Source organism: Emydura macquarii, unplaced genomic scaffold, assembly GCF_026122565.2.
Source record: "Emydura macquarii macquarii isolate MOO-44397 ecotype Brisbane River unplaced genomic scaffold, CSIRO-AGI_Emac_v2 contig_2676, whole genome shotgun sequence".
NCBI lineage: Eukaryota > Metazoa > Chordata > Testudines > Chelidae > Emydura > Emydura macquarii.
The window spans coordinates 39673178-39696866 of NW_027132813.1; the positions used below are offsets into that span (position 1 = coordinate 39673178).

At 40.4% G+C, this 23689-nt stretch overlaps 1 long non-coding RNA gene across 2 annotated transcripts in view; it reads left to right on the plus strand.

The window, feature by feature from the left end:
- Positions 1-20429, plus strand: part of LOC137164064 (uncharacterized) — a 333782-nt gene extending 313353 nt beyond the window's left edge. For both annotated transcript variants that reach the window (XR_010922909.1, XR_010922911.1), the window contains exons 3-4: positions 11360-11417; positions 19915-20429. This is a non-coding gene — a long non-coding RNA (uncharacterized lncRNA). The remainder of the gene's footprint in view (positions 1-11359; positions 11418-19914) is intronic.
- The last annotated feature ends 3260 nt before the right edge of the window (positions 20430-23689 follow it).

Here is a 23689-nt window from a genome sequence, read left to right on the forward strand (position 1 = left end):
ATTTTTGAAATGTATTGCAGAATTATTGTTCCCTACGGGAAATAATTACCATTCCTTTTACTGCCCTCTTTTTTTTTTTTTTTTTTTGTCTGCATAGGAATTCACATAGAGACGTTTAAAACAACTTTTTCCCATGAACATTGAAACAGTATCTTAAAAAGAAATGGCTGTCCATGTTGGAGTTAAAAGTTGAATCATCTGAAAAGTTTTGCGTGTAAAACGAGACCGATGAACCTGGGCTGCTTCTTGATTTCACAGCATAGAACCCAATCCTGCAAAGTATTGAGCAAACTTTGGTTCTCATTGATTTCAGCTGAGGGCATTCAGCACCTCCCAGGAGGCTTTTAGCACCTGACAGGATTGGGTCCAAGATGAAAGTCTTTGCTGTTGGATTCCTCAGAGAGAGAACCTAATTACTATGTATGTTGCAAGGGCCTGGGTGGGGCTGGAGGAGAAGTGGGGAATCTTTACTGCACACAGGAAGGGGAGAGGGTGCAGGAAAGGTAACATGGCTTATGACTGTATTTCCTTTCCAGGGGAGTTCTTGCTGGATGTTGGACACAGATGGTGTGCATACTAATCCCTAGCTCTTCCTCCCTCCCTACCTCTTGTGTACACTCAGAGGGTCTGGATCTGAACTTGCCCAAAGCTCTGTAGTTTTTATTTCATTTTAGATCCATACTGGCCTGAATCATAGAATCAATGGAATTTGGGGAACCAAATTAAGCTTGAACCAAGTGTCTGGATCTGGTGTGTAAATCCAAGGCAGTCTCTGCTAGTCACGTGCACATATTTTCCCTCCAGCTAGTACTTAAGGACAGAAAGCTGCCAACTTGCCTTTACTGCCACATGCAAAGCTTTTTGCCATGCACAATAAGTAATCGTTTGTCTAATTTTCCTTCTGTTGATGTACTTTGTGATAGCTGAATAATGTAATTCTGTTTGAGACTTTCCTGTATTGAACAACGCATTATAGTGCTGACTGAAGTGAGAATCACAGACCTTCTGGAATGGTTTGGAATGTCAGTTCAGAAGTGAAAATCCAATTTGGGGGTATTTCTTGCATCTCCTTGGGGCACAATCAGTTGAGCGAATTAGCGCCAATCAGGCTTTAACAATAGATTGCAGAACAAATCTATTTACACTTCACCTTCTAATGCAGAGAAAAAATGGGAAACAAAAGGGTGGTCCTGGCATTGCAATTCTCTGTTTCATCGTCAGCTGCAACTACCAGAGGAGCTAAGTTCTGTTAAATCCACTAACAAGTGAAGCTGACAGAAGTTGGTGCTTCCAATGGTAATGAGAAATTGATGAGATGTGCAGACTGTGTTGTTCTGCTGTGCCTTGTGGGACATAGCAGAACCCTTAGACAGGTGCAAGAAGACCTGGGAGCCCCTGGAGAAGACGAGGACAGGGATGAAATCTCTGATATCTCTGTTTGGTTGGCTCAAAATTAGAGTTATTTTCTCACTGTAATATTTTCTCTCTCTCTCTCTCTCTCACACACACATACCTCTCTTTCACTCACACAGGCACACACAAGAAGGTTATTTATCTTCAGAGTGTTTTTTTAAGCACTTGACCAATCTTCCTGGTGAATCCAAATGAATCCCTGTTAAAGTTCCTACATCTATTTCCTTCCTTAAATCCTTCAGACAGGCTGTCTATCTTTGCTTATATCCTCAATGGACAAAAAAGTACTATATTTATTTTATTTGTTTCTGTAGTCAATGTTTCTGGCACCCATCCAGAGCTCCCAAATTAGCAAATGCTAAATGTATCAGTCTCACATTTCTAGTGACTAATTTCCAATTAAAAGCTTCTCCCAAAAAAACTAAGCACCCCACCCAGCCATATTAACCCCAGCCTCCCTAGGGGCCTAATCCAAAGCCCCTTGGAGTCAACGAGAGTCTTTCCATTGACTTTCATGGGTTTTGGATTAGGCTTTAAATGCTGGAGAGAAAAGATGGGCTTTGGAGTGTACCTTGTAGGTTAAAAATCCAGACCCTCAGGGGCTAAGGATGGAGAAGTCTTTGCAAAGAGCATCTCCTTTTCTTTATACTGAGCAGGATTATAGGTGGGGCATTAGAACCACCTATTACTAAGGTTGTCCACCACTTCCTATTTCAAGAACCTGTTTTCAGTTATTAATAACTTTACCAAACCTGAACAATTTGGATTGAAATTTTTCATGCTGGGTGTCTGCATTGGGATTACATTTTTTCTGGAGAACTTCAACCAGAATTCTTCAGCCATTTCAGAGAAGGAGACTAGGGGGAAAAATCACTGTTCTTTGAAAATCTCTGGCAACCCAGACTTTGGAGCAGAGACATGAAATTTGGTGGGTGGCTGGGGGCGGAGGGTGCCCTTTGTGTCAGAGATGTACCTTTTTCTATTCCTGTGAAAGTCTGCCCAAATTCAAACAAGTTATAATCCTTTGAAAAATTTTGGTTTGCCCATGGTCAGAAGAGGCTTCTGAGATCTTAGCAACCAGAAAGAGTCTGTGTGCACTGAGCATGCTCAAACCTCTCACTGCTCCTTATGCTCTCCAGCCTGTGCATGCGCCATTCCCCCAGGGCGACTGAGTATGCTCTGTCTCTTCTCAGCTGCAACATGTGACAGGGCTATTCTCAGTGACCCCACCCATGTCGCATGGGCGAGGAAGCTACCTGATCTGAATGTAAAGGGACAAGAGCTGGGCCTGGGTTGGATGGGAGGATGGGGGGAGCAGTTTGGGACAAGGAGCCCAGGGAGTGGGAGAGTGGGACTGGGAGAGAGGAAAACAGAGCTTGGCTGGACATGGAGCCTGGGAAAAGGAGTTAGAGCAGTTGGGGACACATGCACCTGCACGTGCATACACACACAATGTTAAAAGACCATTACTAAAGTTGCAAAGTCAAGCACTCAAAAATTAAGAAATGCCGGAAGCAAGGTTACAAGGATGGACCTTATTCTGGGCCTGAATCAGAGCTGGGTAGTGAATGAGGTTGTTGTCTGTAGGACTCCGCTTCATTTGTTGCAGAAGTTGGAAGGTGTGAAGTGGACGAGGCAGGGGATGGCAGGAAGAAAATGGATGGCCTCATGGTTAAGGCAGTTGAATGGTGCCCTGGAAAATTGGATTCTATCCCGCCCTGTGCCATAGAGTTCCTATGTGATGCTGGGCGAGTCACTTGAACCCAGCTTTTCACACGTGGTCACTAATTGTGTGTTCCTCACATTCTGGGTACCCAACTTGAGATTGTAGGAGCTGATATGTTGAGTGCTCACTTCTGCAACTGAAGTCACTGGGAGCTGTGTTTTAAATGCACAAAGTGCTTTATAATGCTAAGTATCCTGAACAATCAAATCCTACCTTTCTCAGATTGGGCACCCACAAGTAATGGATACTTTTGACCTTAATCTCTCTGTGTAAAATGGCGATAAGGGATGTTGTGAAAATAAATAAATTAATGTTTGTGATGAACCCCATAGAAAAACCGATGAGGAAATTAATAATGCTGCCGTCAGGGCAGGGTTTGAATGGTGGGTGGCAGTAAATAAGACGGGCGCACATTGAACAAGGATGAGAAAAAAAAATACTCAGTAGTTTCATATTAAGTGAGCACTGTCCATCTTGTGCATTAACTAAGGCAGAGGTGCTGTGGTATATGATCATATAATTAATGATTGTATCATAAGGCATACACATCAGGGGGGCTGCATTAAGGTTGCACAGACAAACCGAATACTGGCACTTCCTGACTTCTGAGTTCTTGACTTTGCAACGTTAATAATCTTTTAATATAATGTGTGTGGGGGGGGTGGGATGTTTGTGTGGGTGTGTGTAATATAACTTTAGATGCAAAAAAACTATGCTACTTTGATGTTAATGCTGTCTGGTTAAAATACAAATAAAATTAACAAAAAACCAAAAATTAAGGTTCCTTCAGCAACTGTGACTCAGCCACTTTTTATCATAATACTGTTTTCCTATATTTCCTACTAAATCTGTATTTCATAGGGACACATGTTAAAAATCATGGGCCAGATCCTCAGCTGACAAAAAAAGACGTGTAGCTCCATCCGTGGACCTACACTAATTAAACAAACTGAGGATCCGGCCCCACACAGATATTTTTCCCAACCTGTGATGTTTTCTTACCTGACCCATGGAGTGATTCAAGATCTGGCCCAGTATCCTCAAATCAATGAAGTCAATGGGGTTGCATATTAGTAACTGAGAGTACAATCTTTCTCTGCCTCTCTGAAATATCTTTCCAGTGTTATGTTGTGCTTTGTAAAATATGTTACTTAAAAGAGTAAAATATTTGACAGTTATGTAAATATATTCAAAATATTGCAGCATTCGCAATGGTCAAATATTTAGCAATATATTGTATATAGTCACATGTTTAATATATGTGCAACAATGTCTTCAGACATAAGTTACGTGGAAAATATTTTAATAAATGTAAAAATTATCACCACCTATTGGTGAAAATTATCCTAATTTACCCATATTTTCTTCCATCATGTCCTCATATCTCCATATAAGGGGGTGATGGAAGAAAATAATTAATATTTATTGTTCTAGCATTGCATTTTAATTGTTTGAGCTAGCCTTACATCGCATATCTATAAATATCTAGTGCTTGGACTTTTTATTTATGTTGTGTATTGAATAAATGTATTAGCTTTACCATTAATCACCATAATATGCAAACAGTTGGAAAAGATGGACCTTGAATACAAGAAAAATTGAATGAAATTATTGGGTACTTTTTGATTTCCAAAAAATGCAGTGGAGTAAAGTTGGCATTAGGTTTAACACTCTCGAGGGATATTTAGGAGTGCCTTGGGACCTGTTTGTACTTGTGCCTCTCTTTGCTAGTTTGATTATTTGAGATTCTGTGTTTGCCAGATTTTTTTTTTTAATATATAAACCTCAAGAAGAAGAGTTGCCTGGTTTTCTGTGGAATCCCAGAAAAGATACACAAGATCTACCTGGCATTTTTATGATACCGTCTTGAAATTTCTTTTCTATTCCATTGCACCTATTTTGAAGTCAACAGAGTTACACTGGCATGAATCCAGTATACCACAGTGGAGAATATGCCAGACAGAAGCTGATCTCACTCACATTGAGATAAATGGGAGATTTTTTTCATTGACTTCACTAGGAACAAGTTTGAGTCCAGAATGATGTGATGTTTTCTAGAGACTCAATCCTGCAATTTACAGAGCATCCTCAACTCCCACTCCCTGGACTCCTTGTCCCAAGTCAGCTCCCAGCGGGACAGGTACCGATTTGTAAGGTGTCAGTGAATCTTACTGAATTAATGTGAGAATCATGTTTTTAATACTAGGACAAATATTGATACAGTTTTATTTTCCTGTGGTAAGTTTTGTTTCCTGATCATTTCTCAATAATTTATATGTAACCCTTTTTGTAAAATGCTTTGAGATGCTCAGTGCAAAGTATCAGCATTATTCTCATGTCAGCGCTTCTCCAAAGTTGGCAGATATATTGCTTTTCATTATCTAAATCCTGTTCCCATTCCTTCTTGGCTTCCCAGTTTAATTAAACCAGTGTCACACCGACATTGGCAAGAAATTTAGAACTAATGGCATAATATTTTAATGCATTAAAAATAAATACAGCTGACAATGCTACAAGTTGTGACCGAAACTAAACAAGAAAAAAATTCAGGCAACTCAATGTTAAAGTTTGTACTCTGTCCTTAATGTCTTTTTACTGCTACAAAAACTGATAACTGTGAAGTAAGTGTATAGCACGTTAGCCTTAACTTTGAGCTTGTGTCTCGGCCTTAATCATTCTTAAACAGTCCCTCATTTGTATATGTATGCCAGAGGCACAAAACCATCTTTCCTCAGACAGGAGCATGAATCACAAGAATTGGATAGTAGGATCACTCTGTTGAGAAACTCTTATTGCTAAAGGAAGAATTTCTATTGGACTCCAGCCAGATCAGTGGCCACCATTAAAAAGACATCATTTATCAACCGTTCCTAATAGACTGGCAGCAGAGATATCTCAGTACCTCCCTATACCAGTTAGTGAGGTCCCAGCTTCTCACATGGGCCCCAGCTTCTCATAGCTCTAGCAGTGCAACCTTTGGGTTGTAGAAATCTGTCTGCAAATCTGAAACATCCTAACAATGACCACAGGGAAATATCAGCGGTTAATCTTGCTATCAGAATGGGCAAACACAGCATATGACAAAATATATTGGAAGCATCTGTAGACATGCATGCATGCATACAGAGCAACACAAGTTAAACAGGAGCTGTGATCTCACAGGCTTGGGTCAATTGGACCTGGTCAGTGCTGGGATGGGAAATCCCCAAGAAAAAAAAATCCAGGATGCTTCAGGAAGAAGTGTTAATGAACCAGTATTTGACACGCTTCTTGCTGAATCAGTGCTTAACCTATTCTTCAACCAGGGGTTGGGGGCACATAGGTGCAAAAGCTGTGGTGGCAGAGGGAACACGGTTGGGAAGGGTGCCCACAACAAGGCAGAGTTATGCCTTTCTGGTGGGAGAGAGAGGCAGGGAGCACATGGTGGGATGGGAGATAGTGGACCATGCCTTGTTGGCTGCTTTTCAGGAGGGTAAGGGAAGGGAGTAGAGTGGCTGGAATCACTGCTTTTTTGCAGGGAGAGAGGAGCAGAGTGCCTTCTGAGCTAGCGCTCCTTTAAGAGTAAGGGAGAGAGAGCAAAGGCCAGCTGCTGGAGGAGGAATTACTCTGTGTATAATACAAATAATGATAATGGACCACGGTTCATCCTAGTGTTACTCAATAGCAGCCGATGGGGCTAGAGCAGGACAAATTCTGGCCCAGCAGCCCTGACGTATTGCACTGATCAGTGCACGTGTTTAACTGAAATTAGTGATTGACCCGACAGACATGATGATTATATATGCAGAAGAAAACAAAGCATATGTAAAGTCATACTTAATATAAATACCTGTTGGAAAAGTCCTTACTGCACGTAGGCACCTGCCACTTTTCAATGCGTAATACCTCAGCTTTTAAAATTTTCCTTCACAATACTAAAAGTGAGTTAACCAGGTGATGGACTAAGCGGTCTCATAATATTTTGATTGAACTCAGAGCCATTTGGGAGGACAGCAAATGACATCCAGTCTCTTTGACCAGCAAATTTCAATTTGTATTTAATACTCATATAACTTAAAAATTAGCCTGCATACTTTTTTAGCCACCTTTCTGCATTTAGGTTAAAAATGAAATATTCTTGGACTAAGATCTTGTATATCAAGTTTCAAATAAAAGTAAACTTTGACAGTCGAGTTGTAAAATAGCAGCTTATAATGCAAACTCTGCCAAAACTTTAACTATAACCATGCCAATGGACTATTATAATAATCCAACAATAGTCATGCTCCATGTTATCAAATCACATACACAGACAAAGGCTGCTAACCTTCCCAAGTCAGGAAAACATTCCCCTGAAACCAAGGATAAATTCCAGCTGAGAAGACCAAATGCTTCAGCCTTTAAGTGGCGAACGCATTTACCTCTCCCCAGGGTTTGAATACACCAACACTTGATAAACATTTAACAAGGAGGAGTTCTCCTTCCCATTTGTCCTTTTCTCATATGTAATAGATTAACAAATTTAGTTTAACAAGGGAAGCTGTGTTGTTCCCTGTTATCCCTCAGTTAGATTCCAGCCTCCTTTTCCCAGCCTATCATCCCATTGCATTTGTGTGGTAATAAGATCGCCAAGTGTAATTAGCCATGCGGCATTAGTGCTATCAGCTTCCATCATCCCTGCCTATTGAGCAGAAAATCTTGCTCCATATGTAAGAAGGTGTAAAAGGAGGAATGCCTGTGAAATGTCCTAAAAAGGAGATAAAACAAGCATGACATGACCAGTAATTCTTCACTTAGTTATGCTTCCCTGCAGCATGTCAGGAACTAAATCAAAGCCCCTGCAGAAATTCACAAATCTAAGTTAAAAATGTCATATTTAGTCTTGGATAAGTGGACATTGTCAAGGTAGGATAACCTCAGGCACTCTATCACATCAGTATCCTGGTGGGTGAGTACATCCATGTTAATTCCATGCGGTTACTGATTTCTACATTAACCTTTGTTTGTCTCCTCTCCATTGCGTTCCCACTCCACATCTCCACACACATCTCCTGAAGTAAGATGCTAGACACACATCAGTGAGCATATTCCAGATGTTTGTGAAACCCTTTTTGTTTGTTTCAGTTTGTGAAGTCAGAAGAACTATACCCTAAAAGGAAGTTGAGGCTCTTTTGCTACATCCCAGGATGACTTGGATGCTCGGGATTTACCCATCACTTCCCAAAAGGTCTGCAGCAAATCTATGGAAGTCAGCATTTGCCAGGACCACATACAGGAAACTGTCAGAATAACATAGTGCTGAAACCGTTATAATGATCTCTGAATTTAGTGCACAAACCTGCTGTGTTTAATCCTGGTACTCTTGCTTTTACCTATGACCCTCAAAAGGCCAGAGTGATGGTGGACTAAGGTCCCAGTCTGTGTCTCAAGCCGTTAAATGCAATATCAGTGTATAGTATGGTATCAGCTGGCCTTGATTTAATTAGGCATGAGGCCCCTGGTCTTTTATGTGTTACTGAAACCTGGCTGGATGATGTTGCTGGGTTGATTTTGGCGAAATTAGTACCAATCATGTACTTGGTGCAGTACAAGGCTGTTATGGGTATGCTATTGGTACCCAGCCTGAAATGCAGGAGGCCTCCCAGGCCAAAACTGGAACCAACACAGACTGTCCAACTTGTAGGCAAGTCCCAGAGAGAAGCTAAACTGGGAATGCAGGTGGAGAGCAGATTGCCCTGCTGTGCTGCAGCATCCCTGTGGGAGCTGGTGAACTTCCTCACCACAGAGGCACTGTGGCTGCCTGGCTCATGGTGCTCAAGGATGGTAATATCATTGTGATGCAGCCTCAGAATCAGCGCCGGAGTTCAGATAGGCAAGGGTTATGTCTGTCCCTCTTACTGGGGGTGCCATTTTGCAATCTGGGCTGGTGTTGGGTCCCCGGCTGGTGTTAGATGATCACAGAGCCACAATAACTCAGATGGCTTTATGCCATCTTCAGCCGGCCAAATGACTGGGAATATTTCATTTGAGCCTTTCCTACATCTTCTACATTTCTGTCACCTCAAGATTATGTAACTGCGATGGGCTCGGCATGGGGTACACTTAAATCAGGCTAGAAATTGAAGTTCGTGCAGAATACAACACCTCACTTTTTGAGCAACGTATCTCACCAAAGGCTTCGTCATGCTCCATTGAAGTCAGTGGGAGTTTTGCTATTGACTCCCAAGAGTATATGATGACAATGTTCCGAGATCTCCACTCGCTGCCTGTTGGTCTCCAAGCAGAGCTAAAGGTTGTGTTTTGAAACAAAAAATTCCCAAGTGGCTTGGGACCCGCCTTCCTGAGAAACCCCACCTATCCTGCCCCATCTCAGCCCATGCCATATTGCTACAGCTCTAATCGCCAGAGATGGTGTAGCTAGAGCCCCTTCGGCATAAAAAAGAGGGATCTACCAGCCCGTATTCTCCATTATAAGCATAAAGGTTATCTCTGAAACTGGTAGGATCTTTCAGAATGAAGATATTTTTAATTGCCATTGTAGCCTTAATTTTTGGCAAAGATGTCTAAACCTTAGGATTGGATGGGCACTTTTTTTTTGTGTATTTATCATAAATAAAAATAAATAAAACAAGGCACCCCAAATAGGCACCAAAGAACTCATTCAGATAAATAGCACTCTCCGCTCCAGAGCTATTTACAATATTCTATAGCACTGGGAGGCAAAACCATCCAAATTCCTCACTAACATACTAAACACAGATTCAATCAAAAGATAATATTAATAGAACTGTGTCACAGGATAATCGAGTCTAGCTGCTATATAAATGCCAAGGCTAATATGTGCTTTTGCCATAAAGGTACAATTACCAGCATCTCATTGTGTGATCAAAAGATACATACACAGCTGAGCATAACAGAGGATCTGTGTTCCCATTAGTTAACTATCCTATTGAATAGAAGTGTGCAACATTTCCAGGTTTTGCCTGACATTTTTTTTTCCAGCAAAAACTTGGATTATTTTGTAAATGTCCTGAAAAATTCATGTGTGCAAAAAAAATTGCAAATCGTTTTGAGAAATTTTGCAATGACAAAACTTGTGACATTTTTCCACTTTGGCAGACGTTGCTACCTTCTCTGACAAATCTAGAGAAAAGAAAGCAGAAAACCTCATGATGACCAGGCCATGACAGGATCATACACACCAATTTACTTTTCTTTTAAGCCTCCTGTTTAATCCTCAATGGGATCCCACTTTGTCAGTTTTGGAAATTTCTCATATTCCCTGAGATATCCCACAGCAATATTCCAGGTGGAGATTGGTTTAGGATTACATTTAATAATCAATCCTGCAAAGTGCTGCACCTCTCATGTGAGGTGCTGACTGCCCTCAACCACTGCTGAAGTCAGTGAGAGATGAGGATGCTTAACACCTCACAGGGCCACACCTAGAGTGCTTTTCATCCATTGGTGCTGGAACTACGGGTGCTGGGGGGTGGGGTGCTGCTGCACCCCCTGGCTTGAAGTGGTTCTCATCATATACAGGGTTTACAGTTGGGTTCAATGGCTCTCAGCACCCCCACTATACAAATTGTTCCAACACCCCCCTGCTTTCATCTGCGTGTCTCATATTCCTGGACAAACTGAAATTTACAAACTCACAAGATTCCCGTGAGGTAGGTAAATGATTGTGTCCATTTTCCAAATTGAAACCCATAGAATTAAGTGACCTGCCTAAGGTCACACAGCAAATTGGCATCAAAACAAGAAAGTTGTGTTACATTGCTCAGAAGCCACACAGCTTGCTGCAGCCTCAGCGAGCAGAATTAATTGACTAAAGGCGTAAGCAGCAGTGACGTTGACTTGTTTGTGCAATGCAGGGATGGAAAGATGCTGATGGAATCCCCTACTAGTCCCCAGGGCTAAATCACTCAAAGAAGGTTGTGGGAGGTCTGGGGAGGAAGAAGGGCCATGGACCCAACCTACTGCCCCTGCACTGAGTAAAGCTGGTTAGGGGTGCAGGGTAGGTGTGTGGGGTCGAGAGGCATGGATTAGGCTGCACCAACACAGGGGCAGTGCAAAGTATACACTCTCCTTTCATGCTGTAGAGCTTTAAGGGAATGTGTTCCCTAAGACAACGCCTCCTAGAGTTCCCCCAAGGTAGAGCAGCTCCGCACCTCCTTCCGTCCTGTAGCGGCACAGTCTAAAACTAAATGTTTCTATGTTTCTTTTGCTTATTTTCAGGATATTGATTCCAGGCCATCCTAGAGGGCTGTTATAGTGAGAAAGCTTCTGCAAAGAGGTAGGTCTTACATTGTCCTGGATGGTGCTGAGATCTGTGATCATTGTGATGGTTGGTGGAAGGTCTTGTGTAGTGTCTTCTGGATTTAGGAGGATCCTGGTGCAGGATTTCTCTTGGGAGGCTTAGTGCTATCTAATAAAGATGTTTTTTCTCCTGCAAAAAGAGTTTTATGCTATAGTGCAAAGTCTGTGGGGAAATGCAGAATTTTCACTTTCCCAAATCTTGTATGAAATTACAGAATTTATCCTGATTTTACTGGTGGTATAATGCTTTCTTCACTTCACATGCAGTTCTACTTGTGGGTACGATGAAGCAACTCGAATATGCCACAAGCTTTTGTGTGACCACTCATGAAGGCAAAAGTAACACAAAGATGTCCTTTTTTGGTACATGATCAAACTAACTGACTGGTCTCCATCCTTGCTGAGTGAAGTGGGTTCCCTCTTTACCTGCTCGTACTCACTCTGTTTTAGGCATGGCTTCAAAAACATCTTCCTTTGATGACTTGCAAAAGATCTGCAGAAACTTTTTTCCTCATCAGTCATATGAATAGTTTTGGGGGAATTAGAATTTCATCCCCCAAGTTTTGCTTTGAGTTTCAGGTTTGAACAAAATTCAAAATCTCAATAGGAAACTTAGTAAAAAAAACCCACCAAATTCCACCCAATCTTTTGTCAAAACTACAGGAAAGCAGAGTTTTTTGCAGGATTTCAACACAAAATCTTATATCAGTTTATGAAAAGCCAGCACCATGTTCACCTGAAAGTTTTGTGAATCCTAGCAAATCTTCCCATAAACTTATGTTAAATTGTGATGTTACAAGGAAAGCCCAAATCAGGTATATATTATTTGATTTTTGTATTTCTTTCAGATCATTTTGCACCTCTCTGTTTTCAATCCTTTGCTGGCCCAAATGAACCTGGCTGATTAATTGATACATAGGAAATAAACTCTGCTTTGGTAGATGATTGTTCCAAGTATGAAAAAGCATGAGGCCAACTTCTGTCTGACAATGTTATCTTTGTAGTTCCTGTGGTAACATCAGCAAATTCTGCGAGGAAACCTACTTGCAGAACAGTATAACTTTCTCTCCTTTGTCTCCCACCTCCATAACCTCTGTACTAGTGGATGGAAAACAAAGACCCATTGTGTGATATCTGATGCAGGCTCATCTCCTCAGGCTTGACACAGTTGGCTACAGAAGCAATCCCCAAGGGCAGGACCTGCATTACATGCACTGCACCTGCAGTACAGGTGTTAAAGACAGTGTCTGAAGTATAGGCAAAGCTCCATGCTGTTCAGTAGACACTAAACAAGTTCTGGATCTAAATTATGCAATAAGTCTCTCTCTCCCTCTCTTTCTCTTTCCTCCAGCCCCAATTCCTGCATTTTGTGGCACACTGAAAATTCAAGCTCAAACCCACAGTATTTTAAGGAATCAAATGTGGAAATAAATATTGCAATCAGTACAATATTCCTTCTGTCCAGTGGGCAGATGGGTGAAGGAAGGAGAGGGTATTCTACTTAAGCTCCAAACAGATACTGGGCTCCATTCACATTCAAAACGTGGCTGATGAATCTACTAAAATGGTGTTCAGAGAACTAGCTGCCAATGTTGATCATTTAAATTGTTATTCTAGGCTTCGCAGTTCATAACCCACAGAGGTAAGTGGGGCAGGTCTCACTTAGATCTGATGTTTCAGATTGTCTGCAAGCAGAGAGCACAGCATCAGGATACCTGTAGAAGGTTATCTTAGTCATTGTAAATGCTAGAAATGCTTTTTTTAAATTAAGTTACCAAATTATTTAACAGCAGATGGATTCTACAGCCAGCCACAGAAAACATAGAGCTCTGGGTATAGCAGAGAGACTTTCTTAGTGGTTCCAATGTTCGTTATACTTTTAGAAGCTGGGATGAATCAAGTCTTCTCAGTAGAGCAATCTACCTCAGTCACTGTGGTGGATTGCCCTTATGATAAATAAGGGTACTCTGGACAATCAGGCCACCTAGACAAAAGGAACACAATCTTCTGTATGGCATGTGCCATCACTTACTCCATGCATTTGCTTTGTGCAGACAATTTCAGGCTCTGCTTGCTCCCTCTATAGCCTCCCTTCCATGACGGCTCCCTCAGTCTGCTTAAAATGGGTGGGACAGAAGGGCCACACATCTAGACTTTTACTCTCGCACAGAGTACCTCTGAAGTTAGTATCTGCCCCATAGACTTGGTTAGGATCTGCCCCATAGACATGCCACTCAGTATATTGCATGAGAAAGCCAGGGAGCTTTCACAGCTCCTGTAGAGTAAGTACTATTTTGTTTTCTTTAGAAACCCAAGTCTTCTGCCTTCCTCATATGTTGAGATATGTAGCTGTGTTTCCCACGTCACAAACCTGCTAACAAGTAAGAACTGCTTCCTGAGCAACGTTAGAAAAATGGCAGTTCTCATGGAGATAAAAGGACTCTTCTGAGTTTTGAAACAAGTAAAAGAGCAGCTTTTCCAAACCTGTTTGGAGTGTTCACTTCTAATATCCTTATTTGGTAAATTACATACATATTAATTATTGTAAACATGTAATGTCAAGGCCCCATTGTGCTAGGCACTGTATATACACATAGTAAAAGACACAGAATCTGCAATCTGAGGGAGAGGTAAGTACCCTTTTTATCATTTTACAGATGGGGAACTGAGGCACACAGAGATTAAGAGACTTGGCCAACATGATACAAGAAATCTATGGCAGAGCAGGTAGCAAGTCCAGCCTTCCTGAGGCCTAGTACAATGTCTTAGCCACAAGACCATCTATTTAACTTTCTAAGGTAGTGTGTTATTGCTAATCAGCACATGTACTTTTAAATATCTTGATATTAAATTAATTCTGTTCTTACTGTGTTAACTGGCTTTAAAATGATGATTTGATAACTCCTGTTATGGTAAGGAGACCTGACCAACTGGATATGGGGCAGTCTAGCATCAACCTGAACTATGTGGTGTTGTGTCAACAAGTGCATCCATGGTCTGTTTCCTTGTGGTATGTCCAACACTTGCTGCTGTAACTCTGGTGTAACTGCAGCTTTGGTTATCACTTAGGGTCCTGTGCTGAGATACCAAGGCCAGCTGGGCTGTTAGACAAGTGATATCGTGGGAAGCTGTAGCTGCAGCTGACATGACTTTGATATCAGTGGTGTTTTAGGGATTGCTAGGTATCTCCTGTGAGGTTCTCTTCTTTTTCCTACAGCAGCTTTCATAGTCTGTCAGTCTATCAAACCACACAGCTCAGGTGAAAATGCTGTTGGGCTTTTTTCCCCTCCCTTCAAACAATACCAGCTTGTTTAAGGAAAAGTATGTACTGTCTCAGAGACTTACAGGGGTGTGAAAGACAGCACTAAGTAAGGGCTTTCTTCAGATTAAAAAAAACCAACAAACTAGTTTTGTGACATTCTCTGATTTTTCAATGACCTTTTTGTACAAGAGGTAGGGAGTGTTATACACCTGATACTGAAATAAAGCAAAACATAAATCCATGTAAATCATTCCCATCGAAGCAGCTGGGTGGGGTCTGTGTGAATAAGCAGGTGCATACCAAAGTTAGTTATAGGTAAAAGAAACACCTTGGGCTGTGATTTTGTCCTATTTTGAAAGCTAAGCAGGTTTGGGCCTGGCTTAGTTTTTAGATGGGAGACTTCCAAGAAAAACCTAGGTGGGGCAGGAAATGGTGCTCTTCCTTGAAGCAGTACAATAGTAATGCCACGGTATAGAGCTAGCGGGCATTTTGCTGCTGGGGCAGCCATCTTTTGGATGAGATTTAAAACCTGAGCACCTGCACTAATTGCAAATCCCATCTCGCTGTTCACATGCAGATGGGTATTGGCCCCAGTGACCTGGCCGAAGTCCAACTGGATAACTTACCTACCTAAAAAATGTCACTGCTGCTTCAGTTGGGTTAGACATTCTTCTCTTCATGTTCAGTCCTGAACTGTTGCTTTCTGCTATGTAAAGCTGAAATGGTTCTGAACACATCCAAACTTCAGGGAAGTTCTGATCTAGATCTGAACCAGGATTTCAGGGCGAGGCCCTGTGTCAATAATAGACCAAATCGAAACCCTACATCTGAAAACCTCAGAACTAAGGGGGAAGTGGGGCTTTGAATCAAAATTTGCTTCTTGAGACCCATCTATACTATCTCCAGAGGAGGATTCATTCCAGTATGGATGAAGTGTATATAGTTGGCCAAGTTTGTTGAGTAATTTGGATCTTTGATTGAAATACTAAGGCTTTGATCCAAAGCTCACTGGAGTCCCATTGACTTCTGGCTTTAAATCAGGATTTATGTAAGCGCCAAATATTTGGAAGTATACACATACTCAGCCCATGTTTGCAGATACTGTTCCCTTGGGATTTTATTTGAAAAAATATTACTAATGATCATGCTCTCGATGGCCCTGATCCTGCAACTCTTCTGAGACAAGTGGTTCTCATTCACATGATCAGTCCTATTTGGGGAACTATTCATGTGTTATCTGAATAAGGATTTCAGGATTGAATCCTATATTACTTCAACCTGGGCAAAAATCACCGTGGTGGAATGGAAGTGCTACCCCGAAAGGAACTCTCCACTGAAATTCCACACCTTTTTCTTCCATAGTAGACCCTTCCCATGTTCTCTTGACTGATAACTTTTATAAGGAAGACAAAGGAAAAGGTTCAGGTTAATTCTGTTTATGATATGCCTTGGAATCTGAGAAAAATATATGCTTATTATAAGGCTATTTCTGTCCTGTTTTCTGTCAGAGAGCTCTAAATTCACTGGAGGGTTTCACATCATAGCGTTGGGTGCCATAACTATGTTTTGAAGGGGGCTCTCAGTGTCACAGAGGCAGCAAATATGTAAGTAGTCTTTGTGGTGAGGGTTGTTCAGGACAGTAACAATCATGTTTGGCATTGCATAGAGCCCTTACTCAGCCATGCAGGGAAGTAAAGCTCTTAATTCCTCAGATCAGATTGCAGCTCCAACCATGGGGTGAAAGAGCAGAAGCTAATCACCTGATATTCACCCCATTAATCAAGGGAGGGGGGAGTGGGAGGAGCCCTAGCTCCATCCCTTTGCCTCATTAGCCCGAGTAGTTGGCCAAGGACAAAGGGAAGAGTAAGCTGCTCCATGAATGGGGTGAAGTAATTACTCTCTTCCCAAGGAAGGGGGTATCAGGGAGAAACTGCATATCCCGGTTACTTGGGGCAGATTATAAGGATACAGGCTATTTCACAGTAACCAGTGTTTTAATTAGAGCTGGGTGGGAAATGATTTTCTCATGCCACAAGAGTATTTGAGATTTTTAGAAAAAAATTCCATCTCAAAATGGGGAACAACAAAAAGTTGTTTTTGCAAACTAATAATCTGAAAAAAAAATCAGATCAGGTCAATCAAAAGGTTTCTTTTTGATCATTTAAAAATATTTAATTTTGATTTCAAACTTTTTTTAAAAAAAAAACAACCCTTTTTTAGTATAAAATTAACTAAAATTTCAAAATAAAAAGTCATTTTGAATCAGAAAACGAAGCTTTTTATTGGTAAAATGTCAAAATAGGATGTTCATCAGCCCTTTCTTGTGACCAGTTTTGGGGCTGACAAAGCAGCACTTTCCAATGAAAAAAACGTTGGTTGGAAAATTCCCAACCCGCTCTAATTCCCATCTTCCTTAGACTGCACAACAAATGGCCAAATCCACTTTGAACCATTGTTGAGTTAAATCGTGCTCTTGGGCCAGCATTATCAAAAGTGATTCCCTCTTTTCCCCCTGGTCAGTAAGATCTGCTTGCTTGTTTGTAGGGAGACAAGCATCCCTCATTATTTTGTGATATATATATATACACTTTTTAATACAAAATCAATTCTGGCTTTGCTGATGCCTCCCCTCCTCATTATTTGTCAGACAGGCGTGCAGGCAAGACCCAACTGTGTCATTCTGAGAGGTTGCAGCATCAGTACCCTATGCCCATCCTGGCCATGTCCAGCAGCAGTTACCATCACAGTGCTTGCTCATTGGTCAGGAGGATAAAATATGTGGCTCTTCTGCTGATGTCATTGTTAATGCTATTCTAATCATCAGTGGCCAGCAGGTACTTATAAAGATGAAAGCAGTGAGTGCAGTTACCCCACTTGCCTTCTCTAAAAGTAGCATATTTCCTCTGGCCTCCGCCCCCATTAAAAGCAGTACAGTGACTGCCCCAGACATTGCAGGATCACTGTCGGGAGTGGACTGTTACAGTAGCAGTGTTTTTGTGAGGGTAATTCTGCTGGTATCCCCACAGTGTATCGAGCTGGCTTTCCAACACCAACTGCAAACCTGGAGTCCAGTACTACTCCCGTTGAAGTCAATGAGCTTTTTGCTGTTTGATTTCAACAGGAGCAGACTCAAGTCCTTAGTATCTAGCATAATGCAGCACAACATGCTATTTTCCTGGCCTGTTTGCCTTATTAGAAGTTGGACACTTCTCTGGGTTAAAGGTGAAGATTTTCAAAATTGATTAGTGATTTTGTGTGCCCAGATTAGAATGTCTGAAAATGACCTTTTTTCTGGAGGGTGAACACTTAGGCTCTCTGAAGGTGTCTCAGTTTGGGCACCCAAAAATAGAGAGATCTAAAATCAGTAGCAACTCTTGAAAATCATGACTTTTAAAGTAACTAGCTCTAAAATGTAACACCCCCGGCTAGTTGTGGGGTAGCTGCTCTCCCACCATGCTATTTCCCTTTATTAAAAAAGAAGAGGACAGATGTGTTTGTTTATTTACTTTGTCCTATATTGTGGAATATGAATGACTATGTTAAAGAGCCACAACATTATCAAAGTCAAGCAACCAAGTAAAGGAATTTGAATACTCAAAATTAAGTTGAATAAAAATAATGAAAAACACCCTCTCCCACTGAATAGTTTTGGTCTTCATTATAGATTAGTAGTTTTGTGAGATGCTGTAGAAATATTCCTTATTCTCACAGCTTTATTGCCTACCTCTGTACATCTGTTCCAAAATTCATATCGAAATGGCCAGACATTTCAGTGTGGCTTGGAATTTTCATATTGTTTCTGGTGCATTAAAATCTGGATGGAAAGCTGGTACTTTTAAATTTACAATTGCACAGACTGTACAACATCTGGGTAGCTTTGCTCTATTGCTTTCCCTGTTCCTTTAAATTTAGACTGAAGTTATGATGTGCATGAAAGGCTAAAGACCTTGTGTGTGTGGCAGGTGTTAGTTCAAGCTGACAAAAATTCAGTAATATGTTCATTTTACTTTGATATGGGCCTTTTATAAAATATATAAGGCTCTACTTCAAGCCTTTGCGAAATAGTTGTATTTAACACAGGCAAACACAACGGGGAATCTTCTGAAGTGGGAGAAATTCTTAACATACATACATACCTGTGAAAATGTTCTCTAAGAGATTCATTTATTTATTGTTCTTACCAAATTAATACTAGCTTTCCCCTCTTTCTCCCCATCTGTTAATCTGCATTGAGACCTGAAGAACAGCTCAGTGTAAGCTCAAAAGCTTGTCTCTCACACCAGTCAGAAGTTGGTCCAATAAAAGATCTTACCTCACTCATCTTGCCTCTCTAATATGTATTGAGGCACCTCTTGTAAGGTGGGCAGAGAATCAAGAATAAATTCTTTTTAATGATAATATTACTAGGCCTGATAGTGAACCCTTTAGTCACATTGATTCAACAGGGCTACCTCTGTGAGTAATTATTCACTATTGTGAGTTAAGTGTTCACAGTCTGTCTCACTGTGATTATACACATATTTATTCCACTGATGTAAATCAACTTAGTTATATTCAGCTCAATAGAGCTTTGCTGATTTACATCAGCTGAGGGTGTGGCTCATAATGTAGGCCAGTTGCTATGCTGACACACCCAATGCAACCTCATTACATTATATATGTAATAAGAACTGTGTATTGCAATCTGCAAGTCTACTATTTGTGGTTCTATAAATTTTCTATCTATTCATAAATATGAGAGAGAGAATAAAAATGTAGATTATATAGATGGGGGACAAGGCAGTGACAAGGACTGGGGAGTATAAATGCTCAAAAGGTTTGAAAAATATGGTCTCTTCCTTCTTCCATCACACACCAAAGTCTGCTTGGTGATTCGGTGAAGTTTTCTTTTTGATCATCCTTTTTTAGTGGGAGAAAAGTGGGTAGGAAAATGTCACACATGTATATGTATGTGTGCGTGTCGCTAAATCCTCACCACTGGCAATTTCTTAATTCCTGTGAGTCCCCGTAACCTCCATTGTAAAATCAGTTGGAAGATACTTTCTGGATAAAGCATTGATTAAAAGTCAAACTGAACTAGCACTTATGTTTGGTTTGGTTTTAGGTTTTAAGGTGGGTAAAGTGCTATTTTGGTAGGATAGGTTTGATCAAACTGAATTTTCAACCTGACCTCCTGCTCACCCCTAATAACTTCCTGGCTCCTTGGTCCTAGAGAGATTTATGAGCAAGAACAATGAATGATGTGTCTATCCAGCAGCAAGGGAAACCAGAAAACTTATTGAGAAAGAAAGAGAGAAGAAGAAGAGAAAATGACAGAGAGAATGAGAAGGGCTGAAAGAAAGTCTGAGTTTCCGAATGAAGTTCCTTGGTTTCTGGTCTGCTGTAATTACCTACTCACTAAAGAAATAAAATGCTGGAAAATCAATTTTATAAAAAATCAATGGTTTAAACAATTTGAAGAGCTCTCATAATTTTAAATCTCTCTACAATGTACATGTTCAGAGCTCTGATCACCTTCAAAGTGAAGTGCTCCAATAATTTTAAATTATTCTGCACCAAGGAGGCTCAGTCCCCCCGTTCACTTCCAAATGGAAGCAATCTTGAAAATGTGAAGCACACCGATAATTTTCCATAGCTCTCGCTCTGTCTAGCCCCCTCCTTTACTTTTACAAGCCCCCTCCAACTCATGGTCAGAGTGTTTCTTTACATTAACAGTATTTTTAATTGATAGCCTGTAAAATATATTCTTTGTTAATCAGGGTTTTGGGTTTTTTTAAGAACAAATAATTAACAGAACACATTTAAAACAAGCAGTGTTTTCTCATTTTTTGCTATTAAAATGATAAAAATCCCCTCATAAAAATGTTCCCATTTTTCCCTTTATTTAGTCCACCCCCAAAAGTACAAATTACTGAATATACATGTTATCATTTCCTAACTTACAGCTCTGTGAAGAATGTGATTTTACATTGAATTCTAATTTCATCCACAAGGGTTTTAGACCTTATATAATTAAAATACCTCAATCCTCTTCAAATTAGAAAAGCAAATTGTTACATATCATAAGTAGGTGCTTTTCACTCTAATGACAGTCACTTAGATGATTTATGACATACATTATTTTATATCAAAGTACAATGAAATAGGCATTACCAAAGGTAATCTCAGTAATGTCTGAAAAGGGATCCGAAACCTCAGTGCAACAATGAATGCAGTATTTAAAATGCAAAACCCAAAGACATTATTATGGTTTTGATTTCTTATGCCACAGCTTCTCCTGATCTGTTATATTACTGCAGCAGCACAAAGGGTGTTTTTGGATATATTCAGTTAAGATAACAGATGGGAAAAATGAAATATAAAGTCAGGTTTTATGCAGAAATGGTTATCAAAGGGATGATAAAGTAAAAAATGTATAATCGCAAGGAAAAACAATTGATGATGTGCGAACTGAAATATATTGGAATCATTGACCAGTTTCATTTCCAGCTTTTAAGCCCTTGCATTATTAAAATGCATAATGAAATAAAATGCTAAGATAATGTATAAACAAATCAGGCTAAACTAGCGTTCTGAATTAGATTATTCCTGTGTTCTAGTTGAAATTCAGGTTCCAACCCCTCTCAAACCTAACGACCTGCTCCAGAGCCCCACTGAAGTAAATGGAAAGAATCCCAGTGACTCCAGTGGACTTTGGATCAGGCCATAACTTAGCAAATACTTCCATATTACCCTGCATAAGAAAGTCTTCAATTAATCAAAATTCTGTGTTTATGCACATCTAAAATTGCCTATTTCTACATAGATCCCTCCCATCTTAATACAAAAACAGGAATCTGTAAGGAACCGGTCATGTCACTCAGTGTAAAAAAGGGATCCCAACAGAAAATTACTAAGGGTCAAATTCTGCCACCCTGACTCTGCCGTTCTGCCATTGATCAGGACTGTGCTCCTTGGGCAGCCCCATTGAAACCAGAAGAACTGCTCAAGGAATAAATACTACTCAGCATGAGTAAGGGTGGCAGAATGTGTCTCTAAAGCAATCGGTTCGGTGTCTGGTATCTGAAAGACGTGAATGAGCAGAGAAGACTTTAGAGAGAACCTCCTTAAGGCAGGAAAAGCTCCTTGCTGTATGTTTGTAAAATTCTGGGGAATTTCTTGGTGCTATATAAAGTGATTTTTTATTAACAACAGTAATAATAAACTACTTTCATTTTTCCAATGTTTGTGGTGCAGGAGGAGGAGATGTATGATGTGATGCAGGAAGATAGAAATTACCTACAAAGCCCAAATTCAGATGTAAATCCATGAAACATTTAGTATTTCACTCTCAGGCTTCCTCTAACCAGGAAATAGATATCTGTTTGCCTTAGGGATTACACCAACGGGAAGTATGAACATGATTTGGTACTTGTTTGATAAGAGCCCATTCCTCAGCGGTCCTGAGCACACTTTGACTGTCATTGGCTTCCATCTAAATAAAGATGCAGGCTAGGAATGGGGCCATTCTTTCTTTGTGAACTATTAATTTTGTAACAGGAAAAGGAAGGTGGGAAGAAGTTTAAAGAATATCACTTAATATAATAAAGGTCAGATTTTCAAAACTGCTCAGCAACCATATTTGGGGCCAGGATTTCAGAAGAGATCCATTCCCATTTAGGCACCTAAATGAAGCGGTCAGATTTTTTAAAAATGCTATGCATAACCAAAGCACCAGTTGCTCTGAAACTCTGCCCATTTATTTTGATCCCTAAACGAGAGCTAGTGGGTGCTGAGCTTTTTTGAAAATCTGGCCCAGTGTAAGGGTCAACACATGTTGCACAGCCCTTGAAGAATGTGATCCCTGAATCCCACTCCTGGTTTTCCCACTACTCGAGGGAGGGAGTGATCTGTGCTGGGTCTATATCTGGTGCAACACATGTTCCCCAATGCACTGGCATAGCTATGCTGGCTGACTGGCACATTGGTGGAGCCAATCTCTGCCCACTCCTTGCCCGGCCCCTTCCTGCTCACCTGCATGAGGGGGTGAATGTAACCGCTCTGGGGAGGCTGCTTCCTCTCCTGTACTGTTGCTGGCAGCTGGTGCATGGTGTAAGAGGGTGCAAGGCAAATTGGCCTGCCAAACTACAATTTGGTCTATTATAATTGAAAAAAAACCTCATTAAAATAGACAATTGCAACAAATTTGAAAAGGGCAAATACATTAGTAATGGGAGAGTATGGGAGCAGAAACATAGGGAAGGGAGGGTAATAAATATGGAGTCAATAGCCATTTCAGAAAAGCCACTTTGAAATCAAGAAATGTTGACATGCTTTTTAAAAGAGAAGAGAGATGGGACTGAGATGGATTTAATGGGTCAGCAAGTTACATTCCCTATGGTCTGTGAGAGCAAAGACTTGATCAACTGCTGTCTAGAGCTGTGCAGAAAACAGCCATTCTTTTTCATGGAAGATTTTCAGATTTCAAAATTTGTTTTTCTTTTGATTTGGAACAACACCTGAAAATTTCAAAACTATCTGTGAAAGAACGTTCTGGGGAAAACTCATTTTTTGGTCAGTTAAATCGATTCACTTTGACAAAATTGAAATATTTTGTTTTGTTTTTGACGATTAAAAATGTTATATTTTAATAAATAATGCAAAATAAAAACAAAACAAAAAATAAAAAGCCTTTTCAAAAGGAAAAATCTAAATATTTCACTCCAAACATGTTGAAATGGGACATTTTGATATTGTTGATGCTTTCTTCCCGCTTCTTTTTCTTCAAAATGAAATGTAAGCAAAATTGACGCAATTTGATGCTTAGATTTCAATTTCAATGGAACTGCTTTCTCTGACGGAAAATGGTTCCATCCATGTTTTTTCCAGCTATCTGTCTTGTTGACCTAAGTGCTGGAGGGGAGTCCAAGATGTATAGGACCAAATACCTTTCACTATAAAAGTTGACTGAAAAGTTTTCAAATGTAGTTGGGTTTTTTTTAATCCAG